We start from the raw sequence: 24,213 nt of genomic DNA on the forward strand, positions 1-24,213 counted from the left end.
CCTTTGCAGCTCCCCGGGGAAGGGCCCCGCAAGGGGGGCTCCCGCTCCCGGGCCCTGCTTTTTCTGCCCCACGGAATCTGGGACGTTTTCTTCCACGTCCGGCTCTGCGCTCGCCTTCCGCGATCGCAGGCAGGAGGAGAGGGGGACCCTCTACCCGGCAGATGCTGCTGCTGTTGCTGCTTCTTAGGCAGACCTAAGCAACCCCTTTGCAGCAAACGGTCCCTCCGGGTTGCTGCGGCGGTCTTGGTCGCCCAGCATTTATTTACCCCCTTCCTCGGTGTTGGCTAGACTAGAGGACGAAAGGAAACCCCCGGCCGGCCCTCCCTCAGCCCAATCCTCCACCCCATCCCCCTTTGAATGCATGGCGACGTTAATAATTATTGGCATATTGATCGAAGTGGAGAGAGCTGCGTTTAGGCGAGGGTCGCTCCGCTGCGCCCGAGCTCGGCTGCAGCCCCGTCACGCAGGCAATTGATTCTCATTACAGCGATCGTGCAAATAATCAGCTGCAGCGCTCTGTGGGGCACGTCGCGTGTCACAGGATACGTGTGTGTATGTGTGTGGAGAGAGAGGGAGGGAGGCGGAGCAAGAAGTGGGTGCCAAGAGGAAGAACACTTATATAACAGGATCGATTGGAAAACCGAGCCAAATTCGCGTTCAGTTTCGTTCTCTCTCTCTCATTCTCCCTCAATTCTGGTTTGCTGCTGCTGCTGCTGCTGCTGCTATTGACTGCCTCCTCCAGGAGAGGTTGGGATCCCGACTGCACTTTGCACAACGAAGCTGCAGTTATTTTTCAGGCCAGTCGGCCACCCTTCCCCCCACTTTTCTTTCCTTCTTTAGCAAAAAGTTGGTAATAGCACAATTCTATGCGTGTCCACTCTGATGCAAGCCCCCTTAAGTTCAGTTGGACTGTAAATGTTGCGAGAATTGTAGGTGTCCCTGCAAAGAGTGAGGGAGCTCCGTCTACATTTTGCAAGCTTTTATCCCCCCAATATTCTTTCATTTCGCAAAAAAAGGGGTGTGTGCGGAAAGTATTGTCTTTTCTGGTCCTCTCCATTCCTTTGGCCAATTTAAAATTGCACCCCAGGTTTTTGGTTTTTTTGGCTGGGGATGAAGACGGAACTGAGTTCCACATTCGCATAACATCCCGTTTACGCCCAGGGGTTTTTATTCTTCAAACTTCAACCCGTGCAAAGTAAGGCTCTTATTTCGCTCAGAAAAAAATGCATAATTTAAGAAAATTATCGGAATTCCCAATACAAATCCACTTTCTCCCTTTACCAGCCTCCTTTTACTTTTCTTCCTGTTTTATTTAAAATAATAACACTGAAAAGGAAGTCGAAAGGACAACAGTTACAAGCCTTAAAAAGTCTCGACCTCTCATAGTTTCAACTTCCTATTTTTTATATTAAATTTGTTCTCTAAAAACAGTCTTTGTAAGGGAAACTCCCCTTTTAAAGCAGAGGTTAGTTTTGTTTCTATTCCTTCCTTCCCTTTTTATACGCCTTTTTCACCTTGGAGAAGAGCTATACTGTCAGCGCACAAAATGTTTTTAAAAGTGTCTGTTTTCATAAAATTCCAAGTAAATGGAAGGATAATGATTAACCCATGCATCCAGTCAGAGACATTTTATATTTCAAGAGAGTCACCGAATAGTTTTGACACAAGCTTTCATGGACGACTGTCTTCTTAACCAACATACAGCTGCAATGTATATAGTCCAAGGAAGTTTATGCCATAACAAATAGGTTAGGCTTTCAGATCCCGCAAGACTCTTCGTGGCTTTTGGTGGCGCAACAGAGTAGCTCTGGATTTTGAATAGTTAGATCGCCCTATCACGCTTACGTGTTAATTTCAGCAATGGGGCAAGTGTTTGGCACCGCATAAAGGTCGCATGAGACTTAACCCAGCCCAAACGAAGCACCTCTGTGTTCAATGAGATTTACTCCTATGTTAGCATAGGTTGCTTCTCCCACTGAAACCTGCTGGATTTAAGAGTAGCTTAAGGGTAACTGTAATTAAGTTACATAGGAATAAGTCTCATTGAACACGGGGTTTACTTCCGAGTAAACATGTATAGGATTGTGTTGTGAAGTGCTGAACTTTGGCAGGATCTTGCCTTTGTAGTTGTGCAGTACCATAATAAAGGTATCTTTATTATATAACGTGTTTAGTTATTATGGTGCATTACTCAACACAGAAAGCTAGAACTAGCTTCTAAATCTCTTCGTGACGAATAGAAAAGTAGTTGGGAGCTTGCATCGGAGGAGCAATTTATTTTCCATATGGATATTCTCCATCTCCCAACCCCCACCCCTCTCAAACCAATTGTGGTTTTTTAAAAATAAAAGTATCGATTTTGATGGAAGGGGTTTTACTCTCAATGAAGAATGTAAAATGAAAATTCTAAACTTTTGAGGTTTTATTTTACTGCTTCAGTAACAAGAGTACATTTTAAATATCTGTGTAATGCTGGTATTGTGAAGTGGAAAATTCTCCACCCATTGTCTGCATTATAAAAAATAATGGGATAAGCGGTTTTAAATCCAGCTGATTTCAACCGGTCTTTTAACATGCTTCTTAGAATCATAGGGACCCAGGAAACTGATTTGTACCGAGGCAGATACAAATCAGGGTCCATCTAGATTCTGTATTATCTACACTGACCGGCAGTGGCTCTGTGGGGTTTTAGAAGAGTCTTTTCTCCAGATCTACCTGGAGACAGCAGGGCTTGAACCTGGAACCTTCGGTACAGAAAACAAGTATTTTGCCGCTGAACCACTGTGGGCCTCCGTTTAGGACCTGCCCATAGTTTATTTCAAGTTGATGGAAGATGTATGTGCCATTGCAGTGTGTATGTGTACACATACAGATATGTTCAATGCTAATTAAAACCTTTTAAAAATTGCATTTACAAGGCAAAATGCTATGGATCTCCACTTTCTCGGTTCCCCCCTGTTGGATTTTAAAGGGATATGACCTCCCTCACCGCAGTGTGACTTGGCAGATGAAATCGCCATTTCCCCCCACCTAGATGTCAAAATTGCGTTTGGGAAAAAGGTGTTGAGATATATCTATATCTATATAAGTGGTTTAAAAAGCAAGTTTCAGGTAAAACACAAAAGAAAAGCCCATCTTTCCACCTGACATTTGACCAGTTTGTGGATGCGAGGGTCCCCATTCATTTCCACTGCTACCCAACTTCCAGGTGGTTTTCCTCCACCCACCCAGCCTCTCGCCTCCCTTCTTCTTTCACCTGCCTAGGAATCCTATCCCCACGCGGCAGCTTCCAGTTATCTGTGAATTCTCCTGCTGCAAGTCATCTTCTGTTGTCACCACAAACGCAGAAGGCGTTTGCAAGTCCTGGATCGCCAAGCAGCAACCCAAACTGCTTCCAGGGGCCAGCATGGCAGTCGCTCGCGAAGAAAACTCGTAGGGAGAGGATTGGCTGAAGGAAGCTTTCGCCCTTCGCCGCTCCCAACCTGGTGCCCTCCAGAGGTGTCATGATTCCCATCGGCTCCACTGAACCCATGCACATTGGGCAACATCCCGAGGAAGAAGCCCTCTCCCCCAAGCCCCACATCTCAGCCTCGGGTCAAGAGACTCCAGAAGGCTGTGTTGTTCATTGAGAGCAAGAGATCATATGCGATCAGGACTGTGATATATATATATGCTGGGGATGCGTGCAGGGATCCAACACAGCAAGGAGCGAGCCAGGCTTCCTGGGGGTGGGGACAGCCCTTCGGGAGGGTAACCGGTACTGAAATGGGCTCTTTCCCCCATTGCTCACTTCGCTTCCTTTATGGGTCCACCTAAAAAGGCGCACGGGAGCACTGGAATGGGAATGGGACCCAGTGTTGTCATCAGCTCCCTGGAAAATCCCATTTTTATTTTTTCTCCGGGTAGCTTTATTAAAGCTTCATGTGTCCCTGTCCGAAATGTGGCCCTTCTGCGCTGTGGGGCCTCTGTGGCTCGTTCCGACTGCGTGGGGCGCTGGTCTTCTGCCTCCCCACAAGTCCTGACCAGATGGCTCCCCTCGGCCAGCAAAAACAAGAGCGAAGCGCACGGCCCAAGCAGCGCCTCTGCCAGGCCGGGCGTTCTATGTGCCGAAAACCCCGTGACTGCGCGTTGATTCGCTGCTACCAGACCGGGAAGGGATCGGATACGCCGCGTGGCCCGGCGAAGGGCCAATGGCAGGGGCAAGTGCTTCTTCCCGCCCTTCTGGAAAGGGAGCTATAAGAATCCCGTTCGAAGATGGTGTCTCTTTCCTTCCCTTAATCGAGGCCCGTTGGAAAAAGGCGGGAAGCAAGGATCAAATTAACGAGGTCACGCCGGCCTCGTCTTAAATCCGGGTTAGGCGAAATCAGTGCTTCTTTATGGGGTACGCAGGGGTACGCACCCTCCTAAACGTTTTGTGCTTTGTCCATTTAGTGTATTTATTTTTCCCAATTTGAACTATACAGTAAAATGGTGGTTTTCTTGAGTCAAAATGAAGTACACCTAAACTATTTTTTTTTTTTAAAGCACTGGTCGAAATAGTTTTGGTTTTGCTCGAAGGCGCCCTAATTTTTCACCCAAAAAAATTGAAAGGAAAAAAAGAAAGTAGAGTTTCCTTTTCTCCTGACACATTGGCCTGGAAGTTTTTTGGACCCTTTAAAAGGTGCTATTAAGGATGCAGAATAATATGCTGAGGGTGGATAGCAGTGTAAATTGATTAAGAAACAACAACATCTCCATCATTTTGACATGTTAAGCTGGGGGTCGAGGAAGGAGAACTTTCCAGTTTCGCGTTGTTCCATGCCAAGAAGTTGTGTGGCAGAGAGAATTCAGCTTTATGATAATCAGTAGTAATAATATAATCACAATAATTATTACAGTAAACAGCCATTTTAAAATGGCTTTTTTATTGCTTGTGTTGCTGTTATTCGGTGGTATTAACAAGCAGAGTTATAAGGTGGTCCACCTGTCCTGCTTCCAACACTAGCAAGCCACACTGTTCCTCTGCTGGCTGTTTTCATTCTCATAATGCAGCTATATAAGGTTAATATAAGGATATATGAGTGGGTTCATATGCCTGCAAGTTTCGGAACATGGGAAACAGCTATAATAAAAGGGTGCAGATAATAGCCATCTTGAATATTTTAATCCATCCCTTTCCAGGGCAGTTAAACATAAATCCTGGCTGGAATTAAACTTAATGTTTCTATTTCCCTGTTAACACTGTACTGAAAAATAGCAATTTGGATGAATTTAATTAAATGAGGAAGTAAGTGAAGTTGAGTTGAGTTTCATAGTTTCTGAAGGCTCTTGATCTAGAATATGAGAACAGGCCTTTTATGCAGGGGGGAAGGTTGTTTAAATAGGAGCCACAACAGAGTATTCCGTGGGGGCCGAGACAACAAGCTCACAGGTTACATTACTCAGAAGAGCTTTGCTCAGTGCAAATTCTTTCCACTTTTTGCTAGTTACTGTTTTACTTTCCTTGGATCAGTGCCCTCTTTGAATAAACTTGGCAGAATGACTTGAAGAAAAATCCAAATGAGAGCCTCAAGAGACAGTACTAGATAACTAGAGGCTGCCTTAGATATGGTGCACCAGTACTGCAGTAATTCTTTCAGTTACTGATACTGCCGTTGCAAACTTGAAAAACTTAAACAGGACCAGTGTCTGTTGGTGAATGTATATGCAAGCCTCCCAGTTATGCAGGGCAGCTGTTTTTCCATTCAGTTTTTTTTCTGATGAAGAATTCTGTGCTACCTGGAAGTTTTTGTATCCTGTCACCAAGTTGCTTTTTCAGAAACCAGTTGTGGAACTTGATTCTAGGTAAATGGTCCATGGGATTGGGTGAGCAGGAACTACAAAGTAATTGGGAGGTTATAATACATCATTTGCCAAAGAAAACATTGATTCCTTGCTCTTACATGGTTATCTGACATTTCATTCTAAGGATACAAGCAGTGCTTTGTAGATTGAGAACAAACCTATGATGTAATTTGGAGAACATGAGGTTGATGGGAGAGGACTTGGCTGAGCTGTAGGAATGCTTTAAGGTTCAGTGGGGAAGGCCTTGAAACTCAAAGGTCGTGGATTTTTAAATGTTTCCAAGTTAATAGTTTGTAACTGAGAGTCCAAGGTATTTAGGAAGCAAACATTATAGGGTGGGAAGATTAGTGAAAGATTCTTTTCATGATATAGTAATCAGGAAAAAAAGGAGTGAGAAGCACAAAGGGCAAGCAGTAAAGGAAAATATGATTTTTTTAAAATCCTATTTTAATTCAGGGAATGTTCAACTGGTTTGGAATAAATGTGAAAGCACATAAACTATGATCCAGATTCCAGACTAGCCCCACTTTTATATACGTGCAGCTGAATTATTGTTCCCCCTCCGTGTGTAAGGGCTGAATAGCTGCAGATTCACAGCCTTTAGGGGGAAATTGTATTCTCCTTGCCATATTCCATTCAAAAAGCAGCTCTATTGACATTAATCTGTGTAAATGGTTTGAGGACTGCAGCCTTAGTTCTGGCAGTGAAATTGAGGCAGACTTTGTTATTGTAGCTCCAAGAAACTCTTTGTGGTAGATATGGAGACAAAGTACGGCACTTGAGTGTTGAGTCCAATGTAGCATCTTATTTATATCAGTTACTAATTTGGAATTAAAGTTCAAAATGTTTCAGGTCAAAGGCATGCAGACAGGCCTAAAGGAATACTGTACTTTCCTTTACATCTTCATCCTTTACATCCTTTACATTTTGGAAAGGCTAACGAAATGTTTGCCAGTCCAGTGGCCCAGATCCTTTCCATTTAATTCACGTACATGTGGGTAGATTATGTACATGTGGGCCAGGCCAAATTTCCCAATAAATACATGAAAACATGCAATCCATATATTGGGTGATAATGTTAGAGTAGGCCTATTAATTTCATTGGGTCTACCCTGAGCATGATTTAGTTGGCTATCACCTATTTAGATTATTTTCCTGTGTCATTTTCTTTTTCACAGATATATCAATCTATCTAACCTAGTACCCTTCTTTCAACAGTGGCCATCCAGATACTCCTGGGAAGCACACAAAACAGGGCATCACTGAAATAGGTAAGTATTCCTTGAACATCTCAGTCAAGAGGTAGAGTGCCTCTGAACAGAGAGGTTCTGCTTTAGCTATTGTGATTGATAGCTGTTGGCAGACCTCTTTTTCATGAACCACCAACTGAGAGTATTTTAGGTTGCAGTCCTCTAAACACTTGCACACGTACCTCGTGAGAAGTTCCATTGAGCTCACTGGGACTTACTTTTTTTGCTTTATTTTTTAGTAGACATGCATAGGAAGAATTGCACTCTTCCAGTGCAATCACAGAACCATAAACCTAAGTATTTATATAGAAATAATTTAGCCCACCTAGATAAACCTGGGAAACAGTATTCATAATGTTATTTGCGCTAAGGTAAATGGATTGTTGCTTGTAGTAGTAGCAGCAGCAGGTGAACTCTGCTACTATGGAAATTGATTGTAAATTTGCTTATAACAGAATGCACCAGTATACCATGCTCAGCAAACAGTTAAGTGTAAAAATAACCAAGATTTTATTGTAAATTATGTATTGTTCCTTATTTACCATACCATACTTTATGTGCACTTTTGGATTCCGATTTGATTGAAACTCATAAGATCAAAGAAAACCTGTGGTTCTAGCGAAGGGAGCAGCTTATATTTGGGTATTGTCTTTTCTCTCTCCCCCACCCCCCCAAGCATTTTAAAGGTGCGGCTTATATTTGGATGTGGCTTATATTCGGGCCAATATGTTTTCTTGTGCTTTTTGAAAGTCCTCCATGAGAAAAGTTGCACCCGAAGTCTCTCTATTGAGGCTGATGCTGCAGAGCCAAACCATGAATGTTTTTATACTATTCCACTCTCACGTCTCACCAGAATTTTATTATTTTAGTCCCTAATCATAGTTTCTTATTTTTGTCCGTCATAGACTAGGAATTTGGGACAGAATGTTTTTCTCATTCTGGTTCCAGAAATGAAAAGACACAAAGTAGTTAAGGTAATATTATCTTACATTTGACTGAGGCCTGCTGAAAATGTAGTAATTAGGAATTTAAATTGGAAAGAAGATAAGGTTTGCTGCAGTAAAATTTTATTAATAGATAACAAGTAGGTCAGTTTTCATGAGCTAAGGGAGCTGCGAACGTTACATAACAGCTGGATAGAAACCCAGTGAGGCCAGCTGGGCTGCCTTTGGAGATTTTTAGAAGAATTTGTCAGAAATGTGGAACTGCAGCCGACTAGTATAGGTTCATAGCCTTTGTAATTTTTTCAACAACCCTAGATGGAAGAGGGCAAGCAAGCACAGCCAGATGGCAATTCCTGTATCTTTTGCATGAAGTGTCTCAGGCCTTTCAGACAGCTGTAGGAGTTGAAATACAGTTTGTGGCTTTACATTTAAAGCACATTAGTTCTCCCCAAAGAATATTGAGAACTGTAATTTGTTAAGGGTGCTGGGAATTGTAGCTCTGTGAGGGGCAAACTATAGTTCCCAGGATTCTTTGGGGGAAGTCGTGTGCTTTGAATGCATTTTAAATGTATTGTGTGTATAAATTGTCTCTGTAAGTGTGAAGAAACACACATTATTGACCCTCTATCACATCAGTCTTTCTATAAAGAGTTCTGTAGGAGGCATTCTAGTCTATCAAAACAACACCAACTACTTTCCATCTAATCTTATAACTTGCCTTACGATGGCAGTGAGTCTTAAAATTGCTAAATGCTTTGTTTGAAATGTCGTTTATATAGGGGTGTGACTTGATATTAATGGAAAACTGACCCTAACAAAGTCTGAGACCAAAGAAACACACAAAATCAGACCTTTTTAAAATAAAACTTGGTTGAGCTTTATTTCCGACACAACTGCAAAAAAATATATATGGTTGTAGCCAACCAACAACTCAAGTGGACGTATGTAAATATACTTTTATTTGAATGAGAAATATTTGTGTGTATTTGAATGATACTGGGACTGTGCTTGAGAGGTGGGAAGGAAGGAGTTTTCCTTTTTGATTATGTTTATTATGAGATAATTTTTAAATATCTTTAAAAAAACACCCAACAACCCGAGTTGCTCAAAGATATACAGGCTTTAAAAAAACCCAACCAACTAGCTAAAAGTCATTATTTTAAATTTGCTGCCTATGAAATGAATTTCAGGAAATCCATTAAGCCCTCCTTAGGCACTAGCTAGGATTGCCAGAGCACCGAATTCTTTAAAAGCAGCTAAGAAAACATACCTGGCTAAGAACATTTCCCATCCTTTTCAGGGAAGGGAAATATTCTGAAACTCTGTCTGATGTCTTCTTCTTCTTATTATTATTATTTAAAAAGCCTTTTGAATAGGAGGTTAGCTCCAGACTAAGGGAACTGAGCTTTATGGGACAAGTTAGTCAGAATTAATTCCCTCCCCTGCCCCATTGTCAGTGAAAATGTGTAATCCTAACCAAGATGTCTCAGAATAAAATTCTGTTGAGTTCAACCCTGGGTAAGTGGAGTTAGGACTGCTGACTTTGAATGAAAACATTAAAAACAGATTTAACGAGCACATGACTTCCCCCAAAGAATCATGGGAACTGTAGTTTTTTAAGGTTGCTGGAAATGGTACATCTGTGCAGAGGAAATTATGGTAAATGTGTGCTGAGTATGCTTTAAGTGTATACTGTGGACTCACAGCTCGTGCAGCTAACTCAGACTAGATCCACCCCATTGTGTTCTCTAAACATCACATCACTGATGATCTCAAATCACTCTGCACATTGTATAGAGCTGGGCACACACACACACACACAAATTGTTACGTTATTTGTCCAGAAGCAGTCAGGGGCTCTGAGGAGGATGTCAGCCATTTTAAGAGGTTGACGTTGGAAGAGGCTTTGCCTGAGCAGCTGAGCCCAGTCTGAACATTTTTTTTAAAACAGAGGTTTCTTTCCCTTTATAGCTGAGAGGACAATCCAGCTCTCTTAAAATCAATAGGTGTTTCGAAAATTCCTATAGTAGGATGAGGACTCAGGCCTGAGTTCAAGGCAGTATCTAGTTTTACATAAGCAAGCAGCGCTGTATACCCATCTAGGGATAATTCAGTGGGCTATTCCTTTTCTTCAGCTTTACCAACCTCGGGTACTGTAAGGTCTTCTGCTCTCTTAATTATCCTGCTTTGTTTTCCATTGATTATCTGTTCTCCTGCTGCCCACAGGTCTGGAACAACACATAAACAAACGAACAAACAAATCTCCAGAATCTGCAGGAATCACACTGGTGGGGAATGTGCTGGTGAAACACCCAGGAATCAGCTCTGACAGGTGGGCGGAACCGCCTTGATGGGAAGGATGACCTGATGTCATCATGATGCCAGATGATTGATAGGTAGATGGCTGGTTTTTTATATTTTATATTTAAAGTTTTATTTATTTGTTTTGTTTTTTTTTTAAAAAGTTCAAACATAGCAGGAAGAAAGAAAGAAGGAAAACAAAGAATAAAAAATATAAACCATAAAGGGTCAAAACCTATAAGGACAAAAGTACAAAGATACAGCACAGCTCCAAAGGGGCAATAAAAGTATTAACTCATACAAATATTCCTTTTACAAATAATACAGATATGTAAAAACAGAAGAATTATCTATCTGTGAGTTCCATCATCATTGAGAGCAAAGATTCTACAAAGTCTTAGCTGAGCCAAAGGTTTGCGTAACCTGGTGCCACTGAGCAACCACATGCCTCAATATTCATATGAGAAATAAAACCATGCCATACATTAAAAAAGGTCATTTGAGCTCTAACCTTTACATACTTTATGAGCTATCTTTTCAAGGAGGGCAATTCACCGAGCCCTGGAGACTAAGTATTCCAAATTATTAAGGTGGAAGGTTTTCCAGGATTTGGCAACTGAGCCCTGGGCTGCTGCTAAGAGATGAGATAGAAGTTCTTTGTTTTTCACATCCCATTCTGTTTCTATATAATGGTTCAAATGTGTCTAGTGGAAACGTGGAGTAAGAGTTTGTTTCTCGAGCAAAGGGATCTCAGTGAATACCTTATTTCAAAATTCAGCTGCCTTTGAGCAGTCCCACCACATATGTTTATATATACCCATTCCGTGGCAGCCCTTTAACACAGTGAGTGTTATACCTGGATATTATAAAGGAGAGCTCTCGCAGATCAAGGTACTAGCTATGTACAGTGGTACCTCAGGTTAAGTACTTAATTCGTTTCGGAGGTCCATTCTTAACCTGAAACCTGAAGCATCACTTTAGCTAATGGGGCTTCCTGCTGCTGCTACGCCGCTGGAGCACGATTTCTGTTCTCATCCTGAAGCAAAGTTCTTAACCCGAGGTAGTATTTCTGGGTTAGCGGAGTCTGTAACCTGAAGCGTATGTAACCTGAAGCATATGTAACCCGAGGTACCACTGTACTAACTTTAGTGAGAAAGCTCAAGCTGAACACTTGTGAAAGTTGTTCTGCAGGGACAGGGAGGACAGACAAAGATCTGGCCCACCAGGCAGAAATGTTAACGGTGAACTTGCCTTATACACCAAGTTCACCGTTTCTATACCAGTGGAATAGCCACTGTACCTTACACATAGTCAACTCAGAAGGGGGAAATGAACAGATAAAAGAAACAAAAATGTTGTAAACATAGCAGACATGCCCACGGCATCCCTAGAAACATCACCAAAGCCCACCAGTTGGGCACTGGGCCAGTGATAATGGCCACATGCCTCCCACATATAGGAAGACTGACATGATGGTGACAGGAACATACCCCTTCATCACCACACACACACAATGCAAGATGACACTGTGGCACCCCGCCCCAGCTGCCCCAGCTGCCCCAGTGTCACTTACTGCTGCCACCAGTCCCTACGGATAGACATTCAAAGCCTGTCAGGCTGCCGTAGTTTGGTAGGATAACACACTATGGAAAGGGAGTCTGTAGAACACAGCACCTGCATAACCCCTTGAGAAGGATTCCTGTAGTATAGAGCACAAACATATCCCCCTATTCCCCTTTCCCTAGGGGATACATCTTGTATATATATTTTTATTGTATAAGATACGAAAAATCCATGCAAGAATAGTGGCTTAGTGGTTGCAAAATTGGTACAAAGGGTGCCTGTACAGTGATACCTTGGTTCTCAAACGCCTTGGTACTCAAACATCTTGAAACCCAAACACTGCAAACCTGGAAGTAAGTGTTCCAGCCTGTGAGCTTTTCTCGGAAGCCGAACACGCTCCTTTTTGAGTGTTACGCTTCTGATTTGAGTGTTACACTGAGGTCTGTCTGCTTTTGCTGTTTATTTTGCGTTTTTGTTTTTGTGGCTCTTTTTTGTTTTTGTGACTGTGTGGAACCCAATTCAGCTACTGATTGATTGATTGTGTGACTGCAGTACATTGTTTATTGCTTTCATTTTATGGACCGATGGTCTTGTTAGATAGTAAAATTCATGTCAAATTGCTGTTTTAGAGGTTGTTTTTAAAAGTCTGGAACGGATGAATCCATTTTGCATTCCTTTCTATGGGAAAGCGTGCCTTGGTTCTGGAACGCTTTGGTTTTGGAATGGACTTCCGGAACGGATTAAGTTTGAGAACCAAGATACCACTGTATTAGGCACTGCTCTTTCAGAATGACTATGCACATTTGGTTATCATGACTCAGTGCAACACCTGAGTTTGTAAGGTCTTTTGTTAATTGATAGGGAGGTAAGTGGTATGGTTAGCCACATATAATAGCCATATCTGCTATTATTCATATTTGCAGAATGGGCACAATTATCAGAATAATGCAACTACCTGTGCTGATTTGTACCACTTGTATATAATAAACTGAGTTATGTAAGCAGTGAGTCTTTATTTGATCATCTTTTTAACTACATTAAGATTCATAGCTTTGTAAGGAAGCAGTAATAATTTTGTTTTGCGCTATATTCATTACAGTGCAGCTCTCTGCATCACTTAGGCAAACTATTGAATCAATGAAGGATTATGAGCTTGGGAGATACAGCATGCTTAAGGACATGCAGTAAACACATGCAGAGCTCAAATTTGAGCCCAAGACTTACTGGCTAATGGCTTATGTTCTTAACCTCTTATACTGATTTATTATTATTATTCCAGGCTCCTAACAAGTTTCCAATGGTGGTTGGCAAAAGTGGTTAGAATTAGATCACAAAGACAAAAAGTTAAAAGAAAATCCAACCAGCTTGTTTCTGGTAAGTCTTGATTTGCTTGTGTGAGGTTGGAATAGTTCACGTCACTGGAGAACTTAATCTAATTTGATATAGAATATATGTCAGAAAATTGGTTATTAAATATTAGTGGTTTCTTCTCTCGTGTTCAGCCAGTTTTTATCTGTTGTACCCATTTCTATTTTTAAATTGGTTTTTGATGTGTAATTATATTAATTGCCAAAGCAAAATGGTTATACCCAACCTATCTGCAGTCAAACTACCTCCCAAACCATGGTGTTGGCTGGCTTAATAGGCAGTTTAAATAATGTCAAATTGCAGGAGTTTATTAAGCTGCTGTGATAATGTACGCAAAGCGCTTTGAACATTTAAAAGGTGCTATATAAATGCTAAGGGCTAATAGCATTTATTCCCATGAAATAGTAATGACTTCTTGGAAACGAAAGGATGATTTATTCAATTTATACTCTGCAAATGAGTAACGGGGGCTGATGAATATGATAATGAGGAATAGATCGGTTTCAAATCCCTCTGGGATTTGGGTCAATCTTCAAGCGCCGTAGGACTCTAACCCCAGTCCTTAGCTGTAGAGGCCCAGAGATGACACAATGGTTAATACATTCTCTGAGCTCGCATATTCCCTATAACCAATGCTGAAAGAGTGTGTGTGTGTGTGTGTGTGTGTGTGTGTGTGTTAGTTAACCAGCCTGACAGGGCCCTGGATGCTATTATTTTCCTGATTCTCTCCAAACCATCTTAATAGCAAACCAATTGACACCCTTTCATTTCCGGTTCTCTTATTAGTTTCCCTGCCTCTCCCTTTCATGCCATTTCCCTTCCCCAATGCAGTTTTTCTGGTGAGGTCAGGTGATGGAGGCATCCCCTGCTGTTTCTGCCCATTTCCACTGCCTGTGAATTAGCTCTTGGGGAGGCAGCATTTCCTGTCAGTGAGTGACAAGAGGTGCTGTATCTGACAAGATGAATTCATTCTCTCTTTCTCAGTCCCTCTCTCCTTTCTTCTCTTCCTTTCTCGACCAGCCTCTCTCTACCTCTCCTTTGTTTTTAATTGCTTTAGTCCTCTCCCTCTTTTCTCCTTATAATCTCTCTTCATTTCTCTCTCTCTCTCCCCCCTTTCTATTATCTCTCCTGCCCTCCTTTGTATTCTTTCATTCCCAGCAGGGCTCATGCATACAAATTGACCCCCTCCCAGCCAGTAATGTGACCAAAGCTCTTTGTGGCTCCTACAATCTCTATGGTAACTGTTCAGGGGTGGTGGTGGTGTGGGGCGGGGAGTGTCTCAAGAGTGGCGGTGTAGACCCAGCACTTAGGCCCAGATATTTTTGTTCCTCCTCACATTGCAGAGCATCCATACGGATCACCTGGCCGCTCTTTAAAAAAAACACAGCTGTTCTGTTTTTCACTCTTTATGTCAATACCTTTAAGGAACACTAATGGTAGAAAAACCCCCACAAGGTTTTGGGGAGGGGTAGTGATGTGCAAATCTTTTTCCCCAGATAGAAGATATGTTGCCTTCAGAATTGTGTTCCACTGGGCAGAGCTTTAAAAAAAAAGAAAAAAGGATTATATTGAATAGGTACCATCCGTCTATCTTCCTAGAGAGAGTGGCTGCATTCAAAGGACAACATGTGTTTATATTTCGGCAACAAGCAGCAGCAGCAGCGAGTCTAAATTGCTCAGAGTCTAAATTGCTTGTGGGGGGATTAAGTCTTTAAGAGGTTTGGATGCCTTTTCATCAGAAATGTGGTTTGAGTTATAGTTTTTAAAATACCTGTGAATCAGTTCTACCTCAGCACTTGAAGCTGCTCTCACTGCTGCTTTAATCTTCCTGGCTGCTGCTTATAAGCGATCGGTTTCCTTACAATAAGTAAATAAATAAATAGATGCATAACCTGCTAAACATTGCCTGTACCTTCCTAGTAAGCCATTCTGTGCCATTGGTCTGTTTCCAAGAGACAACTCTGTGGGTGAAGAGACTGAAAATATGGCTTTGAAAAATAATAGATTTTTTGCATTCTTAAGATCATGTTGTACAGGTTAATTAATCCTTGAACAGCCTGTCATCCTGACACAACCAGGGTGGTTAATATGTCCCCCCACAATCCTTACAGTACATGCATAAGGGTGCAGAGAGGATAATAATCTGCTTTAGCAATCTTGTGTATGAAACCACAGGACTGCCATTTCTCCCAGATTAATTGTTATAAAGAGGAAGGTGGAGACCTTGTGTATATGACAATTAGATTTCATTTGGAGCATTAATTTCCATAACCAATGACTAAAGTGAAATGGACACACCGTGAATTTGACAGAGGTGGATTTCAAATATCACTTACCTCTTAACCCGGCTCAAAGGGTTGTATTCAGAGTCTGTCCACTGAACTTAATGAGCCTCTTAGTAATGCCCATTAACTTCAGTAGGTCTACTCTGAGTAAGGACTAGCACTGAACACCACCCAACCAAAGCACATGCGGGAAGTACTCCATTTGAGCATTCATGCCCATCACGTATCCCTTCTGACTGAAAATGTGGAAAAGTATTTTATAGTTTAACTCAGGGCAGATTCTGCATTTCCCCCCTTTTCTGTGTTTGTTTTATTCATCCCAGGTTGGCTCTTACCATTTAATACCAGATATCACTGTAAGAAACATAATATTTATTAGGCAATTAAATTTTATTGCCTCCACCACTGCTGGGGGGGGGGGAATCTATTAGTAAATCCACAAAATCTTTCACTGCCCTGTCACATACCACAAACCACATGACATTCAGCACTTGGTGATTTTATACTGATCTTTAATTAAGGACATTAATAAACACCAGTACTGCTAAAATAATCTATAGATAATGGGAATGTTTAATGAGCCACATTGTCCTAATATGCAGGCAGTTTCTGGCAGGAGAGTCAGCAGTGAAATAGTTAACATTGTGGGCATTTAAGTGGTCATAATTAACAGTCTATTAACATGAATAGGGGAAGTTCTCACTTTGGACAGCTATTGTTTCACTCTCTCTGTTTACAGACTCCACTAGACAACATTGCATAGCTTTGCCTTTGTGTGTGTGGATTGTTTAAAAAGGAATCAGGAGAAACAGACATTTCATCTTAAAATTAAAACCAAACCTAAAAGGCTATAGATAGCAAAATTATCAGTCTTGTTGCTTCTTTTATTTTCTTACATTTGTACCCCACTTTTCTTCCATCATAGGATCCCGAGACGGCATACATGTGGCCCCAGAGAAGTCCCCTCCAATCAATGCTGGCGTAGACCAGACCTAGACCTGCTTAGGCTCAGTAAGGTGACAGCCTCCTTTATTGTCAAGCCATGCCCTGTGTCCCATAACACTTTGCGTAGGAAGCCTCAGCAAACTTTTTCAGCAGGGGGCCGGTCCACTGTCCCTCAGACCTTGTGGGGGGGGCATACTATATTTTTGGGGGTGAAATGAACGAATTCCTATGCCCCACAATTAACCCAGAGATGCATTTTAAATAAAAGGACACATTCTACTCATGTAAAAACACGCTGATTCCCAAACCATCTGTGGGCTGGATTTAGAAGGCGATTGGGCTGGATCTGGCCCCCGGGCCTTAGTTTGCCTACCCATGGATCAGATCCATGTAGCCTAGTGTTTCCATCTCTGATTGGCAGCAGCTCTCCAGCAGGAGGTTTTCCTCATTGCTTAGAATCATAAAATCATAAAATTGTGGAGTTCGAAGAGACCCTGAGAGACATCCATTCCAATTCCCGGTAATGCAGGAATCTCAATTAAAGCATCCATAGGAGATGGCCATCCAACCTCTGCTTTAAAACCTCCAATGAGACCACAACCTCCCGAGGAAGTCCGTTCCACTGTTGAACAGTTCTTACTTTCAGAAAGTTCTTCCTGCTTAGTCGGAATCTCCTTCCTTGTAACTTGAATCCATTGGTTTGAGTACTACCCTCCGGAGCAGGAGAAAACAAGCTTTCTCCATCTTCCACAGCTGGGGGGGGGGAGGCAGCGGGCGGACAGCATAGAGCCTGCGGGTGCCGAGACGCGTGGCTTTTGCATGCTGCAAGCCCCGCGGCAAGTGTCGCCCGCCATTTTGTCACCCCCCCATCAGGGTGGCACCCGGGGCGGACCACATCCCCCTTCCTACACCCCTGATGTGCAGGAATGTTTAGGGCAAGGCTAGCACATGCAGCATCACCTCTACATGTTTTGCGAATCTCTTCAGCAATAAGGCATGAATGGGGCTGTTGAGGCAAGGTGACCAGTCATTTCTAAATCAGCTGGTGCACATGATCAGGAAAAGGTCGTACAGAACCTTTCTTGCATCTTTACATTAAAAAAAAGTCTTAATGAATTGCTTCATATGAAAAACGGTGATCTTTTCCTCTTCCTCTTTATTTTAAAACAGGCCTTTGGCATGTTGCAAGCAGAGCGGCCGGCATTTTTCCATAATGCAAGGCTGGTGTACAATCTTATTGGCAAAACAAAAAGTCTAGCAAGTGCTGGGAAAATGCAGGTGGGTAGAAATGTGCTCTGCTGGAAAAAAAGTGTGTGTGTTGTTTCTCCTGTGGAGATCAGAGAGCAAGCATGGCTCCTGTGCACCTCCAACTTAGAGCAAGAATTAGGAACTCTTTACTGTACTATCCAAGCATATATTTCCTATACTGTAACACGCTTCGGTCATTATTGTGATTGCTTTAGGACTAGAGAGTTCTTATACAGCAAATATTCAGATTACAGCCATCTTCCAAGCCAGTCTGCTAACTCTGCAGAGTTAATCAGCACAGTTGACCACCCTAGCTGCATTCAACAGGGAGAGCATACCAGTCTGAGACAAGCCCCTTCTCACCCTCCAGCCCCTCTCTCGTGCTTCTTCGCTCCCTCCCTGTCAGACTGCTGCTAGATTCCAGCAGCCCCTTTCTGTGGCTCGTCCCCTGCTGAGCACAATGTGTGTAATATAGCATATCTGCATCCTGAAAATTTTGAGAAAAATGCAATAACTTCCCTCTCTAATATATTTGGCCTAAATTATTATTCTGATTTTCATTTTGATTTTATTAATTGAGTCTCTGCTCAAAGTACCCAGAGCAGCATGCATTATAAAATGCAGATAACAATATAATGAAATAACGATAGAATGAATGAAAACATGAATCTGGCTAACATCTGCAGTAGAACTCCACATGTAAACCCATTTACGATCCCTGCCCAACAGTAGACAGATATAGTATAAGCTGCTGCTATTATTATTATTATTATTATTATTATTATTATTATTATTAGGAGATAAGCTATAGTAGAGACAGTGCTTGTCTGTCTGCCTAGGCTGATAATCTAAAGGGACCTGAGATGCTGCTTGTCTTGGGATGTTGTTGCACTGCCCTGTTTGTTGAGGGCACAGGCTCTCCCTGGGTGGCATGCTGTCAGAGCAAGGGTCTTGCCCTCTATCTAACCTGGCCAGCAGTCAAGGGAGCTTGCCAGGAAGACAAACAGAATGTTAGAGATAATTAAGAAAGGAACAGAATACAATACAATACAGGGAATCAGTGGTGCATGCACACTTTTTGCACTATGCGTTATCCTGGTCTGCTCAGAACAATTAGCCAGTCCTTGTTAAGTAAATTATTCCTGGTCATAAGGACGCCATTGCATATCCCGGATTATTTATTCTGGCTTTCTATGATCCCCTCCACTTGTTCTATATTAGTCTGCAGGCAGCAGACTCTGACCTTGATCCAGCGCCATAGATCACCTGGATCTTTCTGGGAAGTTGAGTCCCTGGTTAAGTCTAGGTCTCTAGAGAATGCAGGTGTGGCTTTCATTTCGGAATGTCTCCCTTGCCAACATTGCTCACTAACAGATATGTGAAAGCAGCAATTCAGTAGGAGCTTGAAGATTTGGCAACGGGAAACTGCACCTGCTGAATGTTTGCCTGGCATCAGACTGATAAAAGGACAGCAAACATCCTGAGGTGGAGAGTAGCAACCTTAGCTTAGTTCTGAAAAACTGACTCCTTGGTGTATTTTTCTATCAAGCCTAAAATTCCATGTTGGGCATTGGGATAAACCAGGACATTTCTTCTCAGTACCTGCGAACTGGCTGGGAAGTGCCTCTGAACATGTGTAAGGTGCTTTTTGTTTACTGCTGGGAGATTGCAAACTCCTTGGGGCAGGGATTGTTCCCTCATGGGTTGAATACACTTTATAAATAGGAACAATGCAGCTTTGTCTGTCCCACACACCAGAGGTTAAAAGCCACAGGGCTTAGTTCAGAATATATTATTTCCATATAGGCTTCAGCCCTAGCATTTCTCTTCTTCCAAACTAACATTGCCCTCTTGTATTTGATTAAAATCCCTCCAAGGTATAAGGAACTTGCACAGGTGGCAGAACAGTCCTGAGAAACTGCTGCTTGAGTGTTAAAATATACCTCTGGTTTGCCAGCCTCCCAGGCTGGTATTGGTTGAGTTGACCTTGCCCAACCCCATCAATCCTAGGGCTCCCCTGTGGAAAAAGTGAGTCTTATCCTATACAATGGTACCTCAGGTTAAGTACTTAATTCGTTCTGGAGGTCTGAACTTAACCTGAAACTGTTCTTAACCTGAAGCACCACTCTAGCTAATGGGGCCTGCTGCTGTTGCCGCGCCACCGGAGCACGATTTCTGTTCTCATCCTGAAGCAAAGTTCTTAACCTGAAGCACTATTTCTGGGTTAGTGGAGTCTGTAACCTGAAGCGAATGCAACCTGAAGCGTATGTAACCCGAGGTACCACTGTACCATCCTACTCTTTGTTCTTACCGACCTGTTCTTTTTGGGGTTTTCTTTTTTATATAGTCCACTGATACATACAAGTGGAGCCTGCAACTATATGTTGCAGTGTGGCTTCCTCCTGCTCATCATATTAGTCAGCCCTTTCCTGGATGACTCCATTCCATTACTCTTCCCCTCCGGCTTTCTGTTCTACCCCACTCAGTCAGCATTTTGTGGTTACAGAGTACAGTATGCTTGGTCTTCATTTTTCTGCCTTGGGTTCCCCCCACACCATCGCCTTAGAGCAGTGGTGTCCAAACTTTCTTCAAAGAAGGCAAGATTTGATGGAAGTGAAGGGCCGTGAGGGTCAACCGGAGGGTCAACCAAAGTTGTTGACCTTTTATTGAAGTTGTTGAGGTTTTTTTAGGATTTTACCCCAGGAAATAAACTGCCATAGGGGCCGGATTAAACCAACTGGCCGGATTAGGCCCCCGAAATGGACTTTGGACATTCCTGCCTTAGAGTCACCCCCAAAATATTTTGGTATACCTGCAAACCTTGAGGATCCCCCAAAGCCTGCTGGTATGTCCCTCATGTGGGTGGCCATTGCTATTTTGGCTGCAAAGGATTCACCCATGGAGAGCGGACTATACTGGAGGTTTTCAGTCTTTTTGAGTCAGCTCAGTTGGTTGGGGCGTAGTTGGTTAGAGCGTAGTGCGTTAACCTGTTTCCCCAAAGGCAACCCATACAGGTAAGGTTGCGGGTTCGGTCCCCATCTGGGACAGCTGCATTTTCCTGCATTGCGGGGGCTTTGACTAGATGATCCTCAGGTTCCCTCCCAACCCCACAATTCTATAATTCCACAGCTCCCTTGACCAGCTACATTCTTTCTGCGGCTTCCCTGTGGACAGTCTCCAGCACTGCCTTATACCTGTTTAGTCAAATATGTTCAACTGAGTTGCATGGGGCTTGCTCATACTATGCACTGGACTGCAGCTTTTTTCTTCTTCTTTTTTTTAAAGTCACTCATAGGGAAGCAAGAAATAAATAAATTTTCCAATTAACAGGTTTCTGGCCCATTCCAGATAACACTTCAAATGCATTGAAATCCCTACTTCTTTGCCAGCTTAACCTGTTTCTCCAAAGGCAACCCATACAGGTAAGCTTTACAGTGCTTCTGAAAGATGCTCTGCCTTAGATTTTGGAGAGGCATCATGTGAAGGGAAGCCCTAAGCTGGAGTCTCCCATGCAGAATTCCTCTCTGTGTGAGGTGCGGAGAGCTGAGACTCTCAAAGGTGGTGTGTTAATTGGGCATCATTTTTTTTTATCAATATAGTGCATCTGTTCCGCTCTGTGCTGTTCATCTGTCTGTTCCTCCAATCTCTTTGGCCTGATCCCATGCCAAGCAGTTCAGGCAGAAGGCTATGGCAATGTGAATGATTATTTAATGTATTTTGGGGTGTTTCTTACGTGAACTGTGTGTTGATTTACATGGATCCGTTACACTAATATGAACTGCAGCTTGCTCTCGAGACTGTGCAGGATAATTAACTCTTATGCCTGTGAAATGCATTCCCCTTTAGGTTAATGTTTTACAGTTGAATAAAAAGGGGTTTCTGACCTCTTCATTTAGATGAGATGAGGACATGGCCATCGTTTATGAAATAGGCAGACCATAATGTGAGATTTATTGGGACAGCTGCAGCTTCTGCAGTCCATTTGAGACATGCAGAGAGTATGTTACTTTCCCTTCCGTAGTACAAATGGATTCTTCCAGGGCTCCTTTATGGCAGAGATGTCTGCAATTTGCTGTTGTGTTATGGAATATAAGATGCTGCCTTATGGCAAGTCAGACCATTGGTCCTGCCTAGCTCAGTATTGTATACAGTACGCTGACTGGCAGTGGCTGTCCTGCCAGATTTTAGACAAGTGTCTAAAGTGAACCAATGTAGAGATGCTGGGGACTGAACCTGGGACTTCTTGCATACAGTGGTACCTCGGGTTAAGTACTTAATTCGTTCCGGAGGTCTGTTCTTAACCTGAAACTGTTCTTAACCTGAAACACCACTTTAGCTAATGGGGCCTCCTGCTGCCGCTGCGCCGCCGGAGCACGATTTCTGTTCTCATCCTGAAGCAAAGTTCTTAACCCGAGGTACTATTTATGGGTTAGCGGAGTGTGTAACCTGAAGCGTATGTAACCTGAGGTACCACTGTACAAGCTATGTGGTCTAAGAAGGGCCCTGCTTTTGTAATGTGAGGGTGGATCTGAGGTTTGTTCTACTGAAAGAGAAGAAGTAAATATTATTTAGGACACAGAAAATAACCAAAGGAATTATGAAATTCTGCAACCCTTGCAACTTCGGATATCAGTCCTGGTGCAGTGAACGTACAAATTGATGTTAGCAGGGGTGACCCGAGGTCTTTCACTACCTGAGGTGAAATATCTCTCTGCTGCCCCCACAATGAGTGGGGAGACTCCATAAGGGCTCCCTCCACCCAAAAGCCCTTATGGAGTCTCTCCTATGCCAGGGAGAGAAACCCTGCCACACCGCCCAGTGGTGGTAGGAAAATCTTTTCCAGATCCACAGCCCCTTGTCTGACAGCGGGCATGGGCGTGGCCAGGGGGGGGGCAGGGACAGGCAGCTGCCCCCCAATTATTATTTTTTTAAAAAATACATAGCAAACTGAGGTTCTGCCCCCCCCCCCAACAAAAGAAATATTTTGCAGGGTCTCTTTCCATGTAACATTTGGAAAGAAACACATAAATGCATATCCTCCTATTCAAATTTACATGCAGTGGCCAAAAAAACCCAAGTCCTGTGAATGACATTCTGTCACACAACTGGGCTCTCCTCTCACCCCCACAAAAAGACACTGGGTGTTGCTATGACAACCTTTTTCCTTCTCTCTAACAGATTATGGTCATTGTTTTACATCAAAAGAGTATTTGCATAGCAGAAATCTGTATTTAATTACCTCTAAAACAGCTTCAGAAGGGTTTCTGTTGAGAATTTGGGTGTGTATGTGCGTGTGTTTTACTTTTAAAATTTATTCTGCATGAAATTATCTTTTTTTGGAACATTGTACAGCATGGCACGATCCTCTGGGGAATGAATGACTGACAGAAGCCATACTGTTGCTTTTGTGGATAATGCCAGTTACATTACAGGCAAGATGGCTGTCTCCAGGAAGTGGCTCTGAGTGAGAGAAGTGTGTCTGCTGCCTGTCTGGTTTCACACAAAAGTCTAGTGTGATTTCTATGTAGCAATGTGCTTTAACTCTTCTGTGCTGCTTTTTTTACACACCAAGGGAATCATTCCCTAGAGAATAATTTCTTATCCACTGAGTAATACTGGTCCAGAAATTATTCTCTTAATAACAGACCTGTGTGTCTTCTATTGCAAATGCTGAATATTTGTTTGCTTCTTTCAGAGCTGCCGAAGGCTCAAAGCTCATTAGTCACTACAAAAACCGAGAGATGGGAGGTTTTGAAAGCTGAGTTTTTACACTGTAGTCCTATGATTCTTCAGAAGTAACTCCCACCATGTTCAGTGAAGCTTACTCCCAGTATGTCTTACTTAAGTATGCATGGGACTGCAACCTATATGTAACTGCTCAGAAGTAAGGCCCAGTGGGGTTAGTTTCTCCCAGGAAAGTATATATAGGACCACAGCCAAGCAGTGTGAAATTCTTGGGGTTTCAGGTGCTTACCCAGGGTTTGTGTTTCCTTCAGAAATTAGGCACAGCAGAGACTGTGGTGTCTTTATAATATATGGCTTTATTTACACACATATACAACCTGCACCTAGATGGAGGGATGGCAGAACATTCACACATCCTATGAGGATCTGGCTTCGCCCTTAAGGGAAGCAAAAAACTATCCCCTGCAACTCTTAGTTTCACCTGTCATCCCCATCTCACATGGAGTTCTTCCCCAAACGACTCCAAGGACCTCCCCCCCCAGCCTACATCATTCAAAGTTGAAACCCTAAACGTGGCCTTTGCTTCTTCCCACTAGCACCCCACTCCCCCTTGCTTGGCAATCCTGCCTTCTGATAGTTTCCTTGATGGGCCATTACTTTGCTTTGTTCCTTCATGACTTACACTCAGACAGGCCTCTCTCTCTTCTTAGCATAAGCTGAACCCAGGAATTTCCGTGTTTGGCACAGTTTAATCAAACCTTGATTAATTCTAACTTTTATTGATTCTAATAATTATGGGGA

General features: G+C 42.7%; 1 protein-coding gene across 2 annotated transcripts in view; it reads left to right on the forward strand.

Annotated features, from left to right (window-relative positions):
- Positions 1–13,238: 13,238 nt before the first annotated feature.
- DNAJC1 (DnaJ heat shock protein family (Hsp40) member C1) overlaps positions 13,239–24,213 on the forward strand; it is a 115,151-nt gene continuing 104,176 nt past the window's right edge. Inside the window, exons 1-2 of one of the 2 annotated variants that reach the window (XM_028749773.2) lie at positions 13,239–13,255; positions 16,460–16,550. The gene's annotated coding sequence lies outside the window, so the exon portion shown is untranslated. Of the gene's footprint in view, positions 13,256–16,459; positions 16,551–21,066; positions 21,150–24,213 lie in introns of those variants that run through there. The other variant, XM_028749775.2, reaches the window with a different exon arrangement.

Source organism: Podarcis muralis, chromosome 12, assembly GCF_964188315.1.
Source record: "Podarcis muralis chromosome 12, rPodMur119.hap1.1, whole genome shotgun sequence".
Taxonomy (NCBI): domain Eukaryota; kingdom Metazoa; phylum Chordata; class Lepidosauria; order Squamata; family Lacertidae; genus Podarcis; species Podarcis muralis.